This window comes from Cetorhinus maximus, chromosome 2, assembly GCF_964194155.1.
Source record: "Cetorhinus maximus chromosome 2, sCetMax3.hap1.1, whole genome shotgun sequence".
In the NCBI taxonomy this organism is placed as follows: Eukaryota; Metazoa; Chordata; class Chondrichthyes; order Lamniformes; family Cetorhinidae; genus Cetorhinus; species Cetorhinus maximus.
The window spans coordinates 178345804-178365090 of NC_135880.1; the positions used below are offsets into that span (position 1 = coordinate 178345804).

Genomic DNA, 19287 nt, shown 5'->3' on the forward strand with positions numbered 1-19287 from the left:
CTCTGCCCTGAACATTAATTTTAGCAACTTCACACCTTAGCAATTTCACACCTTAGCAACTTCACGTCTTAGTTACTTCACATCTTAGCAACTTATCTTAGCTACTTCATACCTTAATTACTTTGTATCTTAGCAACTTCAGATCTTAACTTAGATCTTAGCTACTTCATGCCTTAGTTACTTCAGATTTTAGCAACTTCAGATCTTAGCAACTTCCAATCTTAGCTACTTCACACCTTAGTTCATTCAGATCTTAGCAATTTCACTTCTTAGCTATGTCAGATCTTAATTGCCTCCCCAATTTTTACCAATCACTTTGCCCCTTCTGTTTTGAAGCTCTGTTTATCTTTGTCCTCCTGACAGGTGTTCCCAACTTTACTTTCTCACCTCAGCCGGTAACTATCTTTTTACCTATACCTACACCACCAATCTCCTGTCCAATATACCTTTGTTAATATGTTGTGCATTTTCTTATGAATATGTTTGAAAATTATGTGAGTTCTTGCGGCTCGAGTTTCCATGACTTGATTTAGGTGACTTTGACCCGTTCATAAAAGAGTTAAAAAAAATGAAACAAAAGATATAAAATATTTTTTAATGCCCCCATAGTTTTTCTCCTGATTGTCTCTCCCACTAGTGGCCTGGAGCTTGGCCTTCAATTCCTGGAGACTCCATGGCAATCTGGAGTGTTGGCAAACCGAGGTAAGCAGGTCATGAGGCCTGTTCCTGGGCCTGGTGTAATGCACTGTGCACAGGCCCAGTATGTGAAAGGGTTTGCGCCACTCCCTGCCTAGATTTCGATGGCCTTGGAGTGGGACCATATGGGATCCACAAACTCACTTTAATTCTTCTGTGATCAGTGATAACAATTGTTTAATGGGGGAAAAAAAAGACCAAATAGCATTATAAACTTACATCACTGTTAAAATCTAGTAATTGAGTGTTTAGAGTTCAGGTGGCTACAAGAGCAGGTCAGAAGCTGGGAATTCTGCAGCGAGTAACTCACCTCCTGACTCTCCAAAGCCTGTCCACCATCTATAAGGCACAAGGAGTGTGATGGAATACTCCCCACTTGACTGGATGACTGTGGCTCCAACAACACTTAAGAAGCTTGACACCATCCTGGACTATGCAGCCCCGCTTGATTGGCATCCCATCCACAAACATTCACTCCCTCCACCACCAACACACAGTAGCAGCAGTGTGTCCCATCTATAAGATGCACTGCAGCAACTCACCAAGGCTCCTTAGGCAGAACCTTCTAAACCCACGACAACTACCACCTGGAAGGACAAGGGCAGCAGATGCAAGTGAACACCATCACCTGCAAGTTCCCCTCCAAGCCACTCACCATCCTGACTTGGAAATATATCGTTGTTCCTTCACTGTCGCTGGGTCAAAATCCTGAACTCCCTAACAGCACTGTGGGTGTATCTACACCACATGCACTGCAGTGATTCAAGAAGTCAGCTCACCCCCACCTTCTCAAAGGCAATTAGGAATGGGCAATAAACGTTGACCTAGCCAGTGATGCACACATCCCGTGAAAGAATAAAAAAACGATTCACTGGAGATTCACTTGTGCTCCCATACATAGGAGCAGACCAAAACTGTGGTTCTTGGGTTGGGAGGTGCATGTTTGTAATATGCATCTCTGTAAATAAAAGCTTATAAAGTTGTAATGATTGCGCTCCAGCTCGATCCTTCACTGCCTGGCTATTTAAAATTGAACAACGTTACAACAATTTCTTAATTTACGCAGACTATCCATTGTTTACTAGTTGCAGCTCACCTCTGGGGAGTATTTGTATTTGTCAAGGGGCCGGTGGAACAATATCACCCAGACAAGGGAGGATAACATTGTTAATCTGGAGGATTTGCATGGATATTGTGCAAAAGTTATGTCGGATTGACACAGAAACTGCTGTATAAGTGCCCCATCAAACACAAAGAAGAGTAGTATTTATATAGCACCTTGCACAACCTTAATCATATTGAATGGCAGAGCAGGCTCGATGGACGTATGGTCTCTTCCTGCTCTAATTTCTTATATTCTTATGCCCCAAAGTGCTTTACAGCTAATGAAGCACTTTTGAAGTATAGTCACTGTTTCACTATATGAAATAAGGCAGCCAATTTATGCACAGCAAGACCCCACAAACAGCAATGTGATAATGATCTTCTTCTTAGTGGTGTTTGGTTGAGGAATAAATAGTGATCAGGATGCTGGGGGAGAAAACTCTCCTGCTCTTTTTTGAATAATGTTGTGGGGTCTTTTATGTCCACCGGAGGGGACAGACTGGTCCTCAATTTAATGTCCCATCTGAAAAGACAGCACCTTCAACAGTGCAGCACTTCCTGACTGCTGCATTATGAATGTCAGCTTGGATTTTGTCTCAAGCCTCTGGAGTGGGATTTGAACCCACAGCCTTCTGGCACACATAGGTGAGAGAGAACTACCATCTGAGCCACAGCCGGGAATTTTAATGGATTACAAGCACACATTGCTTTGCAATGGCCATGGGTTAAAACGCTGCAGCTAATTTGGTTCTCATTTAGTTCTGGTACCTCATGACTGGATTAATGCAATTGTGGGATGACTATTTACAAAATATAATGTTCATGGTCAATGTTTATTTTGCACTTATGGGGGGAAATGATTTGGAAGAGGAAGCATTAGCAAGATGCAGGACTCCATCCTGAGTACGTGCCCTGTCAGGGGAATGTTATCTGAAGTAAAATCCTGTTGACAGAAATCAGGGGCTGTTGGAACAACATTGAATTATTCACCCTGAAAAATTCTTCTCCAGATCCAATGGAGGAGGAGCACAGGTCAGCATCTTCTCCTTACATAAGAAGCAGGCGGCAATGAGTAGAACAGATCCTACAGCTTGGGTAGGGAGGAGTTGTGGAGAGGGAAAGTCGAACTCAGTTATGTTGTGGGGAGTTCCAATGATTTAAAGTTAAATGGGACAGTCTTTATAACAGTGTTTTAATTTGAAGACGGGAAAGAAAAAAAACACAACTTCGATTTGCAAAGTTCTTTTTTAAAACTAGCCAGTTGCAGGAGGTTAAATTATTTCCATTGAAACGCAGAGGAAAGTGAGTTGGTAGCCAAACCTGGACTCTCACTGCTTTCTCCTGAGGATTGACCAACTGGACTCAACTGCTGAAGTTAGCAAGCACAAACTCTGAACAGCCTTTTCTAATCGTTAGGTAAGCCTTTGCACTGCAAATGATTTGCCTGTTGCTTCAACATAGATCAACATCTTCTGGTTTCATTACATTTCTTTCGTAAAAGCTTTTTTCTCTTTCAATTTCTGGGTCATTGACAGTTACCTGCACAAATAAGTCATCTTAACTGAGTCATTTTGTTATTTTAGTGTTTGTACATGGCAAACTTTTGTTCATCTGTCCTAATTTGTCCTTATGTGGCACAGTGTCAAATTTTGTTTGATCATACTCCTGTGAAGCACTTGGGATGTTTTACTGCATTAAAGGTGCTATATAAATTCTCATTGTAGTTGAAACATTACTAATAATTATGTTAAACTCTGCCTGTGTTCCCTCAACAGAAAAACTGATATCCACCCACATACATCTGCAATCCAATTTTTTCTGTTGTTAACCTTTGGCAATAAAGCCCACCCAAATTCAAGATTGTGGACTTATGTGATTTATGCAACTCCCTGAGTGTCTCATTCTTCAACTGTAATAGGTTTTCCAGGAAACTGCTGGCAATGTTACCCAATGCCATGTGGATACTGCAAATGAAAGCTCCCCAGCTCAGTCTGGAAGGTAACTTCTGAGAAAAAAACTATTTGTTTTCTAAAATTATTAGACTGGAAATAAAATCTGCTTTTCTCACATGAGCTGCTTGCTAGATTTTGAAACCAATGGAATTTTCAACAAATTTACTCTCTCAATATTTTTGAATTGAAGAACCAAAGCTCATTTCAAACATATGTAACATTGTAGGATAAATAGTTCCTTAATAGAAAAGGATATACTGGCCTTGGAGGAGCTGCAGCGTAGATTCACCGGAATGATACCGGGTCTGAAAGGGTTAAATTATGAGGACAAGTTGCAGGGACTAGGCTTGTATTCCTTTGAGTAAAAGAAGATTAAGGGGTGATCTAATTGGGGTGTTTAAGATGATTGCAGGAGTTGATAGGATAGATATAAATGACTTGGATAAAGGGATGGGAAGGATTGGTGGCAAAATTTGCTGATGACACAAAGATAGGTAAGAAAGTAAATTGTGAAGAGGACATAAGGAGGCTACAAAGGGACATAGATAGGTTACGTGAGTGGACAAAGGTCTGGAAAATGGAGTATAACGTGGGAAAATGTGAAATTGTTCATTTTGGCAGGAAAAATAAAAAAGAAGCTTATTATCCAAATGGTGAGAGATTTCAGAGCTCTGAGATTCAGAGGGATCTGGGTGTCCTAGTGCATGAATCACAAAAGGCTAGTATGCAGGTGCAGCAAGTAATTGGGAAAGCTAATGTGAACGGAATTGAATACAAATGTAGGGCTTCAGTTGTACAGGGCACTGGTAAATCCACATCTGGAGTACTGTGTACAGTACTGGTCTCCATATTTAAAGAAAAATGTAAATGCGCTAGAAGCAGTTCAGAGAAGGTTTACTAGACTAATACCAGGAATGGGTGGGTTGTCTTATGAGGAAAGGCTGGACAGGTTAGGCTTGTATCCACTGGAGTTTAGAAGAGTAAGAGGCGACTTGATTGAAACCTTTAAGATCCTGAGGGGTCTTGACAGGGTGGATGTAGAGAGGATGGTTCCTCTTGTGGGAGAATCTAGAACTAGGGGTCACTGTTTATAAATAAGGGGCCGCTCATTTAAGACAGAGATGAGGAAAAATTTTTTCTGTCACGGGGCCATGAGTCTTTGGAACTCTCTTCCTGAAAAGGCAGTGGAAGCAGAGTCTTTGAATATTTTTAGGGCAGAGGTGGATATATTCTTGATTAACAAGGGGGTGAAAGGTTATCGGGGGTAGGCAGCAATGTGGGGTTGAGGTTATAATCAAATCAACCATGATCTTATTGAATGGCGAAAAGGTTCGAGGGGCCGAGTGGCCTACTCCTGCTCATAACTCATATGTTCATATGTAGATAGAGAGAAACTGTTTTCTCTGATGGGGGGTGTCCAGAACAAGGGGGCAGAACCTCAAAATTAGAGCCAGGCTATTTAGGAAGTATTTATTCATGCAAAGTGAGGCGGAAAGTATGGAAATCTCTCTCTCTCATTCAAAAAGCTGTCGAGGCTTGGGGCGAATTAGAAATTTCAAAACTGAGCTTGATAGAGTTTTGTTAGGAAAAGGGTATTAAAAGTTACAGAACCAAGGAAGGTAGATGGAGTTAATATAGAGATCAGTCTTGATTTAACTGAAGGATGGGACAAGCTGGACATGCTGAATGGCCTATTGCCATTCCAGTGTTCTTTAATTTGAATTATCTGATGCACAGATCACCTCAGACCCTTATCCATCAACTTTCATTTAATCGAGTGTCAGATCATTTCCTGTGTTCCTGTTTGTCTGATCAGCTGCAGTAATGGAGGGTAATTGTTAACAATGACAAAGCAATATTGGTAAATATACCTATAAATATATTAAATATACCTAGTTCCACTCCCTGGCCCTTTTCCTCTAACCCTGAAATTGTTTCTACTTCAGATAATTATCCAGTTCCTTTTTGAAAGCCATCATTGGATCTGCCTCCACCACACTCCCAGACAGTCCATCCCAGATAGGGACATAGGACATAAAAATTTAACTTAAAAAGGACTTAAGAGCAGGAGTAGGCCATTCAGCCCTCTGAGATTGCTCATGACTGATCTGGTTGTGGTCTCAACTCCACTTTTCTGCCTGCCCCCCCATAACTCTTGACTCCCTTGTCTACCAAAAATCTGTCTAGCGCTGCCTTGAATAAATTCAGTGACCCAGCCTCCATTGCTTTCTGGGGAAGAGAGTGACACATAATAATTACACTCTGAGAGAAAAAAATTAGAACATAAGAACATAAGAAATAGGAGCAGGAGTAGGCCATTCGACCCCTCAAGCCTGCCCCACCATTCAATAAGATCATGGCTGATCTGCCCCAGGCCTCAACTCCTCTTTCGTGCCAGCTCCTCATGGCCCTCAACTCCCTGATATTTCAAAAATCTATCTATCTCCTCTTTAAATACTTTCAGTGATCTAGCCTCCACAACTCTCTGGGGTAGAGAATTCCAGACATTCACTACCCTCTGAGAGAAGAAATTCCTTCGCATCTCAGTTTTAAATGAGTGTCCCCTTATTATGAACTATGTCTCCTAGTTCGAGATTACCCCACTAGTGGAAACATCCTCTCAACTTCTACCCTGTCAAGCCCCCTCAGAATCTTGTACATTTCAATACGATCACCCCTCATTCTTCTAAACTCCAATGAATAAAGGCCTAACCTGTTCAGCCGTTCTTGATAAGTTAACCCCTTCATCCCAGGAATCAGCCTAGTGAATCTCTTTTGAACTGCCTCCAATGCCAATACGGGGACCAAAACTGTACACAGTATTCCAGGTGCAGCCTCACCAACACCTTGTACAGTTGTAACAAGACTTCCCTATTTTTAAACTCCATCTCACTAGCAATACAAATTCAATTTGCCTTCTTAGTTACTTGCTGCACCTGCATGCTAACTTTTTGTGTTTCATGGACAAGAACACCCAGATCCCTACACTTTTTTGGAGTCTCTCTCTATTTAAATAATAGTCTGTCTTTTAATTCTTCCTACCAAAGTGCATGACCTCACACTTTCCTACTTAAAACTCCATCTGTCAAGTTTTTGCTCACTCATTCAACCTGTCTATATCCCCTTGCAGATTCCTTATGTCCTCATCACAACATTTTCCTCACTTTCATCTTAACAGGCAGACCTCTTGTTCTTAAATTGTGTGCCCTAGTCTCCCTCACAAATGGAAAAATCCTCCCGGTATCCATCCTGTCAAGTCCCCTCAGGATCTTATATGTTTCAATAAGATCACATCTCCTTCTTCTAAACTCCAATGAGTATAAGTCCAACCTCTTCAATCTTTCTTCATAGGATAAGCTTTTCATCCCAGGAATGAATCAATGAATCTTCCCTGAACTGCTTCTAAGGCAATTATATCCTTTTTTAAATAAGGAGACCAAAACTGTAGACAGTATTCCAGATGTGGTCTCACCAATGACCTATACAGCTGCAGTAACACCTCCCTACTTTTATATTCCATTCCCTTTGGAAAAAAATGTCAACATGCTATGTGCATTCCTAATTGCCTGCTGCATCTGCGTTCAAAAATTTTGTGATTCACATCCTGATCTTAACCATTCGCTGCGTAAAAACAAGTTTTTCCTCATGCCCCCTTTTATCAATCACCATAAATCAGTGCTCTTTGGTTCATGAACTTTCCACCAACGGGAACAGTTCCTCCTTATCTACTCTGTCCAGATCCCTCATGATTTTGAATACCTCCAGCAAATATTTTTTTATTCTTTTTAGCGGGACATGGGCGTTGTTGGCTGGGCCAGCATTTATTGCCCATCTCTAATTGCCCTTGAGAAGGTGATCTTGAGCTGTCTTCTTGAACCGCTGCCGTCCAATCTCCTCTCAACCTTCTCTTCGCTACGGTGAACACCCAGCTTCTCCAATCTATCCTCATAACTCAAGTCTCTCATCCCTGGAACCATTCTTGTAAATCTTTTCTGCACCCTGTCTAAAACCTTCATTTGCTGCCCAGATCTGGATGCAATACGCCAGTTGAGGCTAAACCAGTGTTTTATAAATGTTCGTTATAACTTCCTTCTGCACCGGTTAATATTGCAAAATGTCTTAAGGTGCTTCCCAGGAGTGACTACCAAGCAAAATTAAATTACGAGCTACACAAAGAGATATTAGGACTGGTACTTGTTAACATTTAACTTTTAGTTAACCTCTTTTTCTCCTGTGTGTCACAACACATACTGAATAAGCTTGATCTGTTGAGCCTTCCAAAGAAGGATTGAAAACCATGCTTGATTATAAACTGTATTTTGCATATTTTAATTTGTACATTAAAGGAACATGTCATAACATCTCAAATAATATAAAGGCAAAATACTGTGGAAATCTGTAAATGAAACATAAAATGCTGGAAAATGTCAGCAGGTTTGGCAGCATCTGTGGAGACAAAACAGAGTTAATGCTTTGAGTCCAATATGACTCTTCTTCAGAACTGAAGAGAAGTAGAACTGTGATGGGTTTTATGCTGTTGAAAGTGGGGAGGGTCAGGTAGTATAGAAGGGAAGGTCAGGGACAGGTTAGAGGGTGGGAGAGATTAGATGATAAAGATATCATGGAACAAAAGGCAATGGGAGTGGTAATGGTGGTAGTAACGAAACAAAGCATTGGTCCAGAGTAAGTGTTAATGGCAGAATAAAGGAAAATAGAAACATGAAACATGAAAGATACAGATTGGCACTTGGCAAAATTAAAATGGAGGACAGAGTTCATGGTCTGAAGTTGTTGAACTCAATGTTGAGAAGATAATAAGATCTCATGATGTACTTTCTCTTGAATCTATTGAAAAGTCTAATTACATAAGCAGTCTTAATTGTTGACTTCAAAGCTACTTTTCTCAAACAGATCTTCCGCTCCACTTGTTTTTGAATTCTTTGAAGAGTTGGATTTTTTAACCATTGTCTTTCCATACTATAAATAATGGATCCCTCTGCCTATCTTTATCACACTCGATGCCATTCCACTCAATTATCTCCTTGCATTTCTTGTAGACAATACTCAGACATTTGCCACAGATGACAAGCTACGCTTTCTTGTCATGGCATTTCAAAACCATCCTGTTTACTTTGAAAGACATGCTGCTTCAAGATACAAGACAGTTTTATTATTAACCCTTCACTCCCCACTTTGTCCAAAAGCTTGATCAAAGATGTAGGTTTCAAAGGAGCACCTTAAAGGAAGAGAGAGAGAGGCAGAGAGATTTAGGAAGGAAACTCCATAGCTTAGGGCCCAGGCAGCTGTAGAAACAGCTGTCAATGGTGGAGCCATGAAAATCGGGGATGCGCAAGAGGTCAGAATTGTAGGAATGCTGAAATCCCACAGAATTGTAGAGCTGGAGGAGGTTACAGAGGTTGGGAGTGGGAAAGGTGTTGTATATTTTATATCTTAGAGTTGTGCAGAGATGACACTAGTTTCTATGTGCGTAACAGATTTTATTCACATTGCTTTAAAATGTCTACTCCATGCTTCAGCTCTGGCTTCCAGTTCTTTCTACATCTTGTTTATTTTTCTCTGAATCAACACCCAGGCTTAACCAATCAAGCACAGAGTGCATACATTAATTACCAGACTCACATAATCAAACACAGAACAATTGCACACTACACAAGTCCACAGAGGGATTTGAAAACGAGGATGAGAATTTTAAAATCGAGGTGTTTACTCCCACCTGCATGGATTATTGGGTGGCAATCAGGAATGGGGAAATTGGCCAATTTTTCTCCCCCCCCCCAATGCTAGCCAGGCGTGCTCTGAAAAATGATAGTCTGACAACTGCTGCACCACCTGAGATCAGTCAACTCAAAGTGAAGACAGACAGGGAAGCTCTCCCAACCAAAAGTGGTCAAAAGAACCTAGCTATGCGCAAGCTATGAAGCCAATCTGGTTGGCCATATTCCTGGAGGTGTCATCACATGACCTACTGCCGCCAACTGCCCCGCCCCCACACTTTAGCCATTGGTCACCCAACATGTGCATCCTCACTGTGCACGAGCCTCCCTAGTCAATCAGAAAGTGAATAGAGCCATTGTTACCCAATTGGATAATTCCTGGCTGCCAGTCAAGCAAGTTATTTTTTTGCCCTGTATCAAATATTTTTGTAATTAGTAAACAGAAGAGTTTGAAGATTTTTTTTTAAGAGGCAGTTTTTTAAGTGACCCTATGATATTATTCCTAGGTTACATGCAACAGTGTCCTAGGGATCAGCCTTTAGCTCCTGGGGGCTCCAGGGCAATCCTGGAGGGTTGGCAACCCTTTCTATGTTGGCATCCTGCTTTGGATTTGCATTGCTGTTAGGAATGCTGGGTGATATCTCTCTTTTTTGGTGGATGCTACCCTTGGCAGCACCAGCACAGTTTTATTTACAGTATGAGTTGCTACTCACTTTCGCTAGTCTGGCAGTTTAAATGGTTTGTGACTAATGCAAAAATTGGGATAATATAGTGGGGGGATAGGGGCCTAGGTGCATAGATAAATAAGAGCTGGTCTTTCTTCAGGACATCACAAAGCACTCTATACCCAATGAGATTTTTAAAATGTTTTATTTGTTCACAGCATGTGCGTGTTGCTGGCTAGGCGACACTGTGAAACTGTCACATGAGCTGCGACATGTGCATTCATTTCAATGAAAATTTTTGTGAAAATTTTAAATCATTCACGAAACCCCATCCCGTCCGTGGATGAGCTTCCATGAAAAATGCGAAGGCCGCCTGGGCTCTTTGCCTGCCCCCCCGCCAGCCTGAAGGTTGGACGGGCAGCCCAGGTAAACTGCTTAAGTGGCTTTTGAAATGGCCTTAATAGGCCTTTGACAGTCTGGCGGGTGTGCAGCTGACTCGGGGGGCGCGCCTGCCAAACTGAAAACCTAAATGACGTTCAGTGACATCGGGATGCACGCCCAACGTCACCCCCGCGTCTTTTTACGCCTCGTCGAGTGGGCCCCGTCCCCGCTCGCCGAGCCGAAGATTCTGCCCCTTATGTTCTTATGTAAGATACAGATTGGCACACTTGGCAAAAGCAAAATCAAAATGGAGGACAGACCTCAGTAAAGGACCCCATGGCCACTATTTCGAAGAAGAGCAGGGGAGTTCTCCACCCCCCCCACCCCCGTGGCCTGACCAATATTTATATCCCTCAATCGAAATAGGAAATGCATAAGAGGTTATCTGGCCATTATCTCATTGCTGTTTGTGGGAGCTTGCAGTGTGCCTGCGGGGTTTCCCTACATCACAGTGACTACACTTCAAAAAGCACTTCATTGACTGTAAAGCTCTTTGAGAAAGGGAAACCACCTTCAGTGACTGAGAAAGGTGCTGCTATATCAATGCAAGTCTTTCTTTATGAGTTCTCGTTTTTGCATGAGCACGGAGCCTGTAATAAGCTAATGTGACTGCTTAAACCTTCAATTCAAAAAGCAGAAATGACAAAAAATTCATATTTCAATGGTACAAAATGGGGTGAAGAGGACGAGGCTGGCTTTTCTTCACATGTCCATTAGGTGTCGTCAATTACACGCTCCTGAGCTGAAAAAAGAAGCTTCGCAACTCTTGGGCAAGAGAAATGAAGTTGATGACGCCGGAGTGAAACTCCACCTTATTCCTGCCGCTGATTTAACCCAATCTGAGCATTATTCACTTCCTTTTTTCCCTCTGCACCGTGGCTGACTCAATTGCAAGAAGGCGAGTGTGTGGGGCAGAGGGGAGGAGAGGGTTTTGGGGGGTTGGGGGGTTGGGGGGTGCGGGGTGGGGAGGGGAGGGGGGGTTTATTTTCCTTGCGAATGGAAACTTACTGAAACGCCAAAGGGGGAAGCGGAGCTTTCGGCTGCAGCTTGTGATGTAGGAGCTGCAATAGGACATCAGCAGAGACAGCCCAATGGCTTTGGACAAGATGCTGCAAGCCATGTCCCAAGCCGGCAACTCATCGTAACACTTGCCCCCTGCGACTGCCTGCCTGTCTTTAAACCAAGTCTGCACGTCCTAAGAAGGGAAGCTAAGGAAACTTTTCGCCCCACACCGGTGAGAAACTTTGAATGTTGATTTTTTCTCTTTTAAAGGGACTTGAGTTGCTCCACAGACACAAGGTAAGGAGTTAGGACCTCTTGGGCACAGAGAAAACATGTGTTATTTTATTTTAAAGTGAAAGTGAAGAGTCTGGCTGGGCTGTGGGAGGATAGACTTAAAGTTGTAAGGGAGCCCCATGTTTAAATCTTCTTTACTAACCCCCCCTCTCCCCATTGTTCTTTTGCAGCTGTAATGTTGCCCATCCCCCTCCCCTGACAATCTGACAAGTCATCGAATGACCAGGGGGAGACTCTGCTTCCAGTTGCAGCCAGGGTCAGAGACTGATTTAATGTCATTGGCAAGAGAGCGAGAGATAAGGAGGAATTTTTTTTTGTCGTTGTTTAACACAGCGAGCTGCTGTGATCTGGAATGTGCTGCCAGGAAGGGTGGCGGAGGCAGAGTGAAAAGGAACTTTCGACAGGGGAACCTACTAGAGAGGTGTGGGGGTGGAAGAATTGCAGGGCTCCATGCAAAGGGCAGGTGAGTGAAGCTAATTGGACATAGCTCTAGGTCAGGTCTGAAGTTTAGTTCTTCCTACGCCCTGATATAGCAGTGTTAGCTATTAATAGGACACTTGCCTATCAGCTCAAACGCTTTGGGATCAAGTCCTACCCCAGGGTTTTGAGCACTACCAGCGCAGTGCTGTGCTGTCGGAGGTGCCGAACCCCCCAACCCCCCCAACCCAGCTGCCTTCTCAGACCTTCCCATGGCAGTATTTTGGGAAAAGAGCAGGGGCATTCTCTCCAGTGTCCCAGCCAATATTTATCCCTCAGCCAACATCACAAAAACAGAATATCCGGTGATGATCACATTGCTGGCAGTGGGATCTTGCTGTGCACAAATTGTCTGCCCCAGTTCCTACATTGCAATAGTGCAGGACTGCACTTCAAAAAGTACCTTACTGGCTGTAAAGTGCTTTGGGATGTCCTTAGGTCATCAAAGGTGCTATATGATGGTGTGGGGTGTTGGGGGGGGTGGGGGGAGGGATGGTACTGTGGTTGGCCATAGCAATAGCCCTGGATATTATAATCTCCCATGCCCCATGCATTACTTTCTGAAAGCCTCTACTTTCTGAAAATCTGCCTGAGTTAAAATCACTGTTAAGGGGACCGACCCCCATTGTAATCTAACAGGCTGACCTCTTTTACATGTGACACATGAATGACACTACAGTTTGCAGTGGATGTTAATCTATTTCATGAAGCTTTTTGTAACATAGAAGGTAATAAAAGCATTCCATTATAACCTGTTAATGAGCTAAATTCTCTTCATAAACTGGTGAACTCCTGCAATTAATTGACCCTAACCTTTAGAAGAGAGTGTTTTATCTCTCTCCCCCTCTCTCTCTCTCTCTCTCGTACCTGCTTTCTCTCTCCCTCTTGTGACTGTTTGCACTCCAAGATTCTGCAGGCTGCCTCCCCCTCCTTGACACAATAGAACAAGGCCTCGACCTCTGACCCTGTCCCAGCTCTTTCTCTCTCTCTCTCTCATGTTAGCGATGCATTAGTTGAATAATCAAAGGGACCTGTTACTTCCCTCCTGGGCACTGAACTTCCAGTGGTGCTCAGGTGAATGAAACCTACCCCAACGTTATATGTGTGAATGTATTAACAAACCCTGTTATCTCATGTTTTGCCAGACAACCAACTCTGCTAACTGCTTTGTTTCATCCCAACTACTGGATCAAATATACTTTCTCAGATTCCTAAAGGGAGGTGTGAATTTGGTTGTTTCTCTGCAATGCTTAACTCTCCTGGCCAGCCTCCACCCTCGGTAAAGTCCTGCTCATCCAAAATCCCAACACTAATTGACCCCAAATCTCATTCACCTATCAACCCCTGCCCTCACTAACCTGGCTCCCAGTCCAAAATCGCCAGAGTTTTAAAATTCACACCCTTGATTTCAAATCCCTCCATGGCCTCCCCCCTCCACCGCTCCCGATCTCTGTAACCCTCTGGAGCCTCACAACCCTCTCAGATATTGGGACTCCTCCATTTCCAGCTTGTCGCTCATCCCCGATTTTAATTGTTCCAGCGTTGCTGGCCGGGCCTTCAGAAGCCTAGCCCTAAGCTCTTGATATCCCTCCCTCAACCTTTCTCCCTCTCGAACTCTCTTTCCTCCTTTAAGATGCTCCTCAAAAGCTGCCTGGTTGGCCAATCTTTTGGCTTAATATGTCCCTTACATGGCTTGGTGTCAAATTTTGTTTGATAATGCTCCTGTGTAGCACCATGTTAAATACACAATGTATGTACAAGTTTGTTATTGTTAATAGCAACTATTTGATAAAATATTTCCTATAATAAATAGTCAAAAAACTTGAAATATGACAAGTCATACAGGTTCTTTTCCAAAAGCTGAGGCTTCTTTTTCACAGAATTTTAATGGCATAGAAGGAGGCCATTCGGCCCATCACTTTTGCACCAGCCCTGCGAATGAGCGTTATGACCTAGTGCCATTGCCCTGCCTTTTCCCCGTACCCCTGCACATTGGTTCTAACCAAATAGTCATCTAATGCCTTCTTGAATGCCTCGATTGAACCTGCCTCCACCGCACTTCCAGGCAGTGCAGTCCAGACCTGAACCACTGGTTGTGGGGAAAAAAGTTTTTTCTCACATCACATTTGCTTCTTTTGCAAATCACTTTAAACCTGTGCCCTCTTGTTCTTGATCATTTTACGAGCGGGAACAGCTTCTCCCTATCTACTCTGTCCAGCACCCCCATGATTATGAATATCTCTATCAAATCTCCTCTTAGCCTCCTTCTCTCCAAGGAGAACAGTCCCAACCTCTCCAATCTATCTTCATAACTGAAGTTTCTCATCCCTCGAACCATTCTTGTAAACCTCTTCTGCACTCTCTCCAATGTGTTCACATCCTTCCTATAGTGTGGCATCCAGGACTGTACACAATACTCCAGCTGAGGTCTAATGAGTGTCTTATATAAATTCAGCATAACCTCCCTGCTCTTGTACTCTATGCCCCTATTAGTAAAGCCCAGAATACTTTATGCTTTAACTGTTTTCTCCATCTGTCCTGCTACCTTCAATGATCTATGCACATATACACCCAGCTCCTGCATTTTGGTCGGAAGAATAAAAAGGCGACTTATTATTTAAATGGAAAGAATCTTCAGAATGCTGCAGTGCAGAGGGATCTGGGTGTCCTCGTGCATGAATCGCTGAAAGCTAGTATGCAGGTACAGCAGGTAATAAGGAAGGCAAATGGAATTTTTGTATTTATTGCTAAAGGAATAGAGTATAAAAATAGGGAAGTGTTGTTGCAACTGTACAAGGCATTGGTGAGACTGCACCTGGAGTACTGTGTACAGTTTTGGTCCCCTTATTGAGAAAGGATGTAGTTGCACTGGAGCCGGTTCAGAGGAGGTTCACTAGATTGATTCCAGAGATGCGGGACTTGTCTTACGAGGGGAGATTGAGCAGTTTAGGCCTATACTTGCTAGAGTTTAAAAGGATGAGAGGAGATCTAATTGGGGTATATAAGATGGTAAAGGGGATAGACAAAGTAGATGTGGAGCGGATGTTTCCCCTTCAGGGGCATTCTAGAATGAGAGGCCATAGTTTTAGGCTAAGGGGTGGTAGATTTAAATCAGATGAAGAGGAATTACTTTTCCCAAATGGTCATGAATCTGTGGAATTCACTGCCTCAGAGTGCAGTGGATGCCGGGACGCTGAATAAATTTAAGGAGGAGATAGACAGATTTTTAATTAGTAATGGGTTGAAAGGTTATAGGTAAGGGCGGGAAATTGGAGTTGAGGCCGAAATTAGATCAGCTATGATCGTATTGAATGGCAGGGCAGGCTCGAGGGGCTGAATTGCCTACTCCTAGTCCTTATGTTCTTATATTCTGCATCCCCTTCAAAATTTCACCCCTTATTTTATATTGTCTGTCCATATCCTTCCTAACAAAATGCATCACCCCACACTTCTCCACATTGAACTTCATCTGCCACCTATCTGCCCACTCCACCAACTAGTCCATGTCCTTTTAAAGTTCTACACTGTCGCCCTCGCAGTTTACAACACTCCCAAGCTTTGTATCATCCGCAAACTTTGAAATTGTCCCCTACACACCAAGATCTAGATCATTAATATATATCAGGAACAACATTCTATAAATAACTGATTGGGGGATAAATTAGACGTGTCAAAGGTGGGTGCGGTGGATGGTTGATGAGGGGCTGGTTAGCTGCGGGCTTGGAAAAGTGATTGTGTTAAATGCATTACACAAATCAACTGACCAGTGTAGGAAATTTTGGAGTTACTGGTTTGTTTGCCATTGAAAAGGGGAAGGACTCCCATGTAGTGGCAATACTTGCCAGGCCGAGTGCCTGTTTTTCTTCCATTTTCCATTAACTCCTCCTGCACTAAGAGGCACCAAGTCAGCTTGAGATATGGCCCTCCCAGCTCTGCCGAATATCAAGTATCGTATTCTAGGATCACACTTTGTGAGACTCTGTAGTGAATATCATACAGAGCATTTGATCACCACTTGTATGTGTCCAGGTAGGCCAGATGTGGTTCTGCTACTACGCCTCACCTGAGATGGGGGTAACCAGTACAGATTCGGTACTGAATTTGGCACAGTGCTATATGGCACAGTGTTAGATCACGCAATACACTCACCCAAGGAGGGGGATCTTTTTCTTCATTCTTTCATGGGATGTTGGCAAGGCATTCCTCATTGTCCTGAGTGACTTGCTAGCTAATTTCAGAGGGCAGTTAAGTGTCAACCACATTACTGTGGGTCTGGCGTTACATGTAGGCCAGACCAGGTAAGGATGGCGAATCTCCTTCCCTAAAGGACATTAGTGAAGCATATAGGTTTTGACGGCAATCAATGATAGTTTCATGGTCACCATTACTGAGACTAGCTTTCAGTCCCAGGTTAATTGAATTTAAATTCCACCAGGTGCCATGGTGGGATTTGAACCCATGTCCCCAGAGGATTAGTCTGGGCCTCTGGATTATTAGTCCAGTGACATTGCCACGACATCCATCTCATTCAGTCAATTCTGCTTGGAACATAGGAAGAGGAGGAGGCCACCCAACCCCTCAAACTTGTTGTTCACCATTTAGTGAGATTACAACTGATCTGTGACCTAACTTTACATACCCACCTTTGAGCATTATCCTTTAACGCCTTTGGTTAACAGAAGTCTCTCAATCCTAGATTTAAATTTAATAATTGATCCGGCATCAAATACCATTTGCGAAAGAGAGTTCCAAACTGCTACCATCCTTGTGTGTAGAAGGTTTTCCTAACTTATCCTTCACCAAAGTAGGGGGAAAATCCAAATAAGTTGTCATTGAATTCTGGGCCATAATTGAACCTTTCAGCCTTTTCCCTGCTCTCAAAATGCAATTGGGTTATGGTTCTGTGATTCACTACTTTGTATTACTCTCTTGACCTCGCATCATGCAAAATTTATTGCACATGACTGAGATCACACCAGTACCATGAGGGACAGTAACCGAATGTGATCGTTTGTTTGCTGGCAATCATTTTGCAGTACTCTTAGTCAAAGTTAAATGCCACACTGAGGTTCTAGAAATAGGTGATGTCAATAAAGCATTAACTACTCTTGACTACGTGCCAAACCTAATTGTTCCTGAGTTGTTGGGATTATGGAAGTGCATACCAAGAAAGCCAATTAATCAAGAATTACATTTTCGATGTACGATTAGATAGATATTGGGACGTTTTTGCCTTTGGGGGAGATGATAATTTGCAGATTTTCTACATTATTAAGTTACCTCCTTAACATCATAACTCTTGTGCATCTCCAATATACATTGCTCCACCATTGCATGCGTGCTGCTGCCTGGACCCTAAGCTCTGAAGTTCCCTCCCAAACTTCTCTAGCTCCCCCTCTCTCTCTCCTTTTTTACATCACTCTTTAAAACCTGTCTCTTTGACCAAGCTTTTGGTTACCTGTCCTAATATTGCCTGTGTGGCTAGGTGTCAAATTATGTCTGGTAATACTCCTGCGAAGTCCCTTGGGATATTTTACCATCTTAAAGGTGCTATTGAAATGCAAGTTGTTGTTGTTGTTGTTCAGTAGGGTCTGATTAAATGTGTATTTTTATTTTATCTTTTTATCCCCAAAATATATTTTATTAATAAAATTTATATAAGTACATTACATGACCGTTCAAAATTGACATTACATTCCATGTAAACCAAATCATTTTTTTCCAAAACTAAATGTTACTCACTACATTTACAATTACAGTTAATATTCGTTGAACATACAGCCGAATGGGTTTTACCCAGTGTCCAGTACCCCGGTATACTATAGCTGAAAGACCTCAGATGGCAGAATTTCCCCATTCTATCTTTGCAGCGGCTGCCCCAAGCTTCAGTGCATCCCTCAGCACGTGGCCCTAGAGCTTGGAATGTGCCAGTCTGCAACACTCAGGCGGGGACAACTTTTTGCACTGGAAGACCTAAAAGTTTCGGACAGACCAAAGAACGCCTTTTACTGAGCTGATGGTCCTCCAGCTGCAGTTAATGTGTGTCCCCCACCTGTAAAGCGCAAAGTCCCGTGTCACGGAGCTGCTTGGGATGAACGTTGAGAAAAACTGCTGCGTCTCCTTTCCGACCGTCTTTGCAAAGACACGTTCCAGTAGCAGGTGGGCTGCGGTCCACTGAAGGAGTGACTTCGATGGACCAAGTGATATTTGTGTATGTTTTGGATTCTCTAGCTCTTTCTGCGAAAGAATGACCTTACTGGTGAGGGCGAACTGCAGAAGTGTGAAAGATATGAAAAGCAGAAATGCCTGTGTATGGACAAAGTCAAGTGCTATTACCAGTGACGCATTTTCTAAGAATGCATATCTGCTGTAAAAGTTCCTGGTAATCAATTTCTGATTAGAATGATACTGTATAGAAGGAGGCCATTCGGCCCATTGTGCCTGCACTGGCTCTTTGAAAGAGCTACCCAATTAGTCCCACTCCCTTGCTATTTCCCCACAGCTTTGCAAATTTTTTCCCATCAAGTATTTATTCAAGTCCCTTTTGAAAGTTGTTATTGAATCAGCTTCCACCAGCCTTTTAGGCCAGTGCATTCCAGATCACAAACAAATCGCTGTGCAAAAAAAAAATAAAATTCTCATCTCCCCTCTGGTTCTTATGCCAATTATCCTAAATTTGAGTCCTCTGGTTACTGGCCCTCCTGCCAGCAGAAACAGTTTCTCCGCATTTACGCTAGCAAAAGTCTTTGTGGTTTTAAATACCTTTTATTAAATCTGCCATTAACTTTTTAGTAGTAGTGACAGGGCAAGCACAGCAGGAGATCTACAGATGCTAGTGGATAAATGAATGAAGTAGTGAAAGCTTACGGAATGAAAGTTAAGGCAAAAAATGTGAAAGTTAGGAGGACTGGAAGAAATAAT

At 42.8% G+C, this 19287-nt stretch overlaps 1 protein-coding gene across 2 annotated transcripts in view; it reads left to right on the forward strand.

Annotated features, from left to right (window-relative positions):
• The first annotated feature begins 2808 nt into the window (after positions 1 to 2808).
• Positions 2809 to 19287, forward strand: part of cemip2 (cell migration inducing hyaluronidase 2) — an 82807-nt gene continuing 66328 nt past the window's right edge. Inside the window, exon 1 of one of the 2 annotated variants that reach the window (XM_078529772.1) lies at positions 2809 to 3216. The gene's annotated coding sequence lies outside the window, so the exon portion shown is untranslated. Of the gene's footprint in view, positions 3217 to 12320; positions 12353 to 19287 lie in introns of those variants that run through there. The other variant, XM_078529779.1, reaches the window with a different exon arrangement.